Consider the following 4950-nt stretch of genomic DNA (forward strand, 5'->3'; position numbering starts at 1 on the left):
GTCTTGCCGCCGCCCCCTCCGTTCTTATACGGCCTAACCACGCCCCCGCCCTCCGCCACCGCCCCCACCCCCGCCCCTTAGCCTGCCCTCCCGGGGGAGCAAGGGGCGGGGCGGGGCGGGGCGGGGCGGGGCGGGGCGGAGCCGGCGCCCACAGGATCCTTCCGCCTGGGCGCTGACGGCCCGGGCAGGGCGAAAGGTGCCCTCTGATTGGCTCCTCGAGTGAATGGTTGCTGAGAGACGAGTAAATCTTCTGCGGCGGGAAGCTGCCGGGGTGCCCAAGGAGGTAGCACTGCGCAGGCGCAATAGACAGGGGCTGCGTCGACAACCCCATAACTTTGGTGTTGATAGGACTCCTTTCTTTCTACTTTCCGCTACCCTCTTTTCCTCCATTCCTATCATAACTTCTCACCCAAGTTTTTTCCATCTCTATTCCGCTCCCTCGCAGGCCTGTTTTTCTTTTGCTTCTCTGTGGATTTTTGCTTTAGGTCTCTCTCCAGGAATGGAGAATGAAACCCCCAAACCTACCTCCGACGTGTGTTTTGAAGTCGGAAAAAACTTCTGATGCTGAGCAAGGAGAGCCTTCCTGATTCCCCACGCAAATTGCCTGGAGGTCGTTGGGGAAAGGACCGGCACAGTTGGTTCTCTGGCGCAGTTACCACCTGTGTGCAGTTAGAGGGACTCAGGGCCTGGAGGAATCCATCGCCAAGGTTGGCAACTGCGACAGCGTCAGCCCAACTCGGAATGTCACAGGGCTCAGCCGTGTATGTTATACAACATGCAGGCGGGGCTTGGACGCCGTCCAGGCACTCCATAGCAAGTGGTTTCGAGTCCAGATTCTAAATTCAGATTAACTGAATCTCCAGTCACCACCTAACTATCTGTAAGGCCCTGGGCAAGTAACTTAACCAACCCTCCATAAATCTCCGTTTCTTCACCTGTACGGTGGAATTAAAAATCAAACAGCTTTGTAGGGTTATATAAGTATTAAATAAGAAAATGGAAAGCTAGCAGTGCAGTGCCTGATATAAAGTGTTTGGTAAATGTTATTTATATCAAGTAGTAGCTTTTGTTATTTATCAATAAACATTTTTGGAGCTTGTACTAATCTGCTGGGTTGTGGGGAAAAGATTACTTCCTACACGCAGTATTTCTCTACCTTGCCCCTTCCGTCCCTGCCTGATACAAGTGTGGTTCTCACTGTCTACCAGGATGGAGCTCTCAAATATATGCCTTCCCTGGGGAGGGCAAGGTCCCCTGGAACGCTAAGGAAATAGGATATCAGTATGAATGCTTGTAGAGAAAACCACAGTGACTATTATTGTACATGAAATCAGGATGGATGGTCTAATTCTTTTTTTCTTTTACTTTTTGTTTTTGAGGGTATCAATTTGGTTAAGTGCTTCTGTGTACTGACAATTTCTACGCATGTGTCAGTTCAGTTCCCTTCGATTCAGTCGCTCAGTCGTGTCCGACTCTTTGAGACCCCATGAATCGCAGCACGCCAGGCCTCCCTGTCCATCACCAACTCCCGAAGTTCACTCAGACTCATGTCCATTGAGTCAGTGATGCCATCCAGCCATCTCATCCTCTGTCGTCCCCTTCTGCTCCTGCCCCCAATCCCTCCCAGCATCAGTCTTTTCCAATGAGTCAACTCTGCATGAGGTGGCCAAAGTACTGGAGTTTCAGCTTTAGCATCATTCCTTCCAAAGAAATCCCAGGGCTGATCTCCTTCAGAATGGACTGGTTGGATCTCCTTGCAGTCCAAGGGACTCTCAAGAGTCTTCTCCAACACCACAGTTCAAAAGCATCAATTCTTTGGCACTCAGCCTTCTTCACAGTCCAACTCTCACATCCATACATGACCACAGGAGAAAACCACAGCCTTGACTAGACGGACCTTTGTTGGCAAAGTAATGTCTCTGCTTTCGAATATGCTATCTAGGTTGGTCATAACTTTCCTTCCAAGGAGTAAGCATCTTTTAATTTCATGGCTGTAGTCACCATCTGCAGTGATTTTGGAGCCTAGAAAAATAAAGTCTGACACTGTTTCCACTGTTTCCCTATCTATTTCCCATGAAGTGATGGGACTGGATGCCATGATCTTAGTTTTCTGAATGTTGAGCTTTAAGCCAACTTTTTCACTCTCCACTTTCACTTTCATCAAGAGGCTTTTGAGTTCCTTTTCACTTTCTGCCATAAAGGTGGTGTCATCTGCATATCTGAGGTTATTGAGATTTCTCCCGGCAATCTTGATTCCAGCTTGTGTTTCTTCCAGCCCAGCATTTCTCATGATGTACTCTGCATAGAAGTTAAATAAGCAGGGTGACAGTATACAGCCTTGACGTACTCTTTTTCCTATTTGAAACCAGTCTGTTGTTCCATGTCCAGTTCTAACTGTTGCTTCCTGACCTGCATACAAATTTCTCAAGAGGCAGGTCATGTGGTCTGGTATTCCCATCTCTTGAAGAATTTTCCACAGTTTGTTGTGATCCACACAGTCAAAGGCTTTGGCATAGTCAATAAAGCAGAAATAGATGTTTTTCTGAAACTCTCTTGCTTTTTTGATGATCAGAGGATGTTGGCAATTTGATCTCTGGTTCCTCTGCCTTTTCTAAAACCAGCTTGAACATCAGAAAGTTCACGGTTCACATATTGCTGAAGCCTGGCTTGGAGAATTTTGAGCATTACTTTACTAGCATGTGAGATGAGTGCAATTGTGCGGTAGTTTGAGCATTCTTTGGCATTGCCTTTCTTTGGGATTGGAATGAAAACTGACCTTTTCCAGTCCTGTGGCCACTGCTGAGTTTTCCAAATTTGCTGGCATATTGAGTGCAGCACTTTCACAGCATCATCTTTCAGGATTTGGAATAGCTCAACTGGAATTCCATCACCTCCACTACCTTTGTTCGTAATGATGCTTTCTAAGGCCCACTTGACTTTACATTTCAGGATGTCTGGCTCTAGGTCAGTGATCACACCATCGTGATTATCTGGGTTGTGAAGATCTTTTTTGTACAGTTTTTCTATGTATTCTTGCCACCTCTTCTTAATATCTTCTGCTTCTGTTAGGTCCATACCATTTCTGTCCTTTATCAAGCCCATCTTTGTATGAAATGTTCCCTTGGTATCTCTAATTTTCTTGAAGAGATCTCTAGTCTTTCCCATTCTGTTGTTTTTCTCTATTTCTTTGCATTGTACCCCCTAATAATTGCCACCCAGATCAAGATACAGAACATCTCCAGCTTCCTCATGCCCTTTCCCATTCAGTGTCCCACAAAGGTAACCATGCTCTGATCTCTGTCACCAACATCTGAATTTGATTTGGATGAATTACATCGGATGTGCACTTTTGTGTCTGGCTTCTTTCACTCAACAGTGTCTGTGAAACTCATCTATGTTGTTGCACATAACAGTGGTTCATTCTTTCCCATTCCTGTGTATTATTTTATTATGTAAATGTTCAATAGTTTATGTACATATTCCACTGGTCGATGTTTGAGTTCCATCAAAGTTTTTACCTATCATGAATGAAGCTGCTGCAAACCTTTTTTTTTTCCAGCTTAAATGAGGTATACAAAAATTGTATATTTTTAAAGTATACTACATGTGGTTTTGATATACATATACATTGTGAAGCTAGTTAGCCAAACTAATTAACTTATCCATCATTTCACATAGTTACTTTGTGTGTGTGTGTGTGTGTGTGTGTGTGTGTGTGTGTTTAAGCATAGGGAGAGGTGAGAATGATTAAGATCAAATTTCAAGTCTATAGTACAGGATTATTAACTATAGTCGCCATGGTGTTCATTAGTTCCCCAAAACTTGTTTTGAACCTCTTTAACCTGTCACTTACAAACATTCTTATATATGTCTTTTAGTGGACATAACATCCATTTATGTTGGGTTTACACTCAATGGTTGGAACTGCAGGATCATATGAGGCTTTAAGTATATTGCCAAACATTTTTCCAAAATGACTTAACAATCTCTAGTCACATTTAGACCTATGATTCATCTTGAATGAATGTTTTATGTAGTCTGGAGTCAAGGTTTATTTTTCCCATATGGATATCCAATTAGTCCAGCACTGCTGTCCAGTAGCTTTGTTGAATGGTTGAATGAATGGATAGTTATTGAATGAAAAATTCAATTAAAAAAACAAAGTGACCAGTTACTTAAAGTTTAGAATGCCCAGAAAAGTCCAGGATGCATGATCATAATAAGGTGAATGCCAATTGTTATATTACATTGGCCCTAGAACGATTTCTACTTTTTGGATACGTCATGCATACCATTAGCACAAGTAACCTCAGAAATTCTAACCTAGAATTTGATCTAGCCTGATTTGCTTATACCTTTGCTTAGATCAAATTTTGTTCAACTCCCGGACCCTTAGTCAGTTTTGTGGTAGGAAGGAGGGAAGAGCCAGAAGAGAAATTCCTTATTTGTATGTGTGTATGTATTTTTCTTTGAGGCCCCTTTTTTTCCTGGGGCGTTACTTGACTTTTATAGAATTTTATTTCCATTTTTAAAATTTGTTTGTTTTGTTTTTGAAAATATATACTATTCTTTCTACCCCATGTGGCATCCTGGAGCTTAAGAAGTCACCACGTACCACCCGTTGGACACAGAACCAGATATTGAAACTGTCGTTCCAAGACTCCTCCTTGCCAAATCAAAATGGTTTAAACACCCTTGCTTTCTGAGCAGCTCACTGATCTGTACCTAGAAAAGTTGAGAAGAGGAAAGGAAAAGGAGGAAATAGACTTTAAAATGCAGGCGTGACTCAACTTTGGCCATGACATTGGAAAAGTTGCATGTCTCAATAGGATTTAATTTAAATACTTAAGGAAACAAAGAGATTCCGTCATTAATCCTGTTTTTTAAGGCAAGAAAAACCTTTTGTATAGTGCCCAGCTATCCTCACTTAGCAGTTTTCTGAATTCTTGT

The sequence above is a fragment of the Bos taurus genome, chromosome 3 (genome assembly GCF_002263795.3).
Source record: "Bos taurus isolate L1 Dominette 01449 registration number 42190680 breed Hereford chromosome 3, ARS-UCD2.0, whole genome shotgun sequence".
Lineage (NCBI taxonomy): Eukaryota > Metazoa > Chordata > Mammalia > Artiodactyla > Bovidae > Bos > Bos taurus.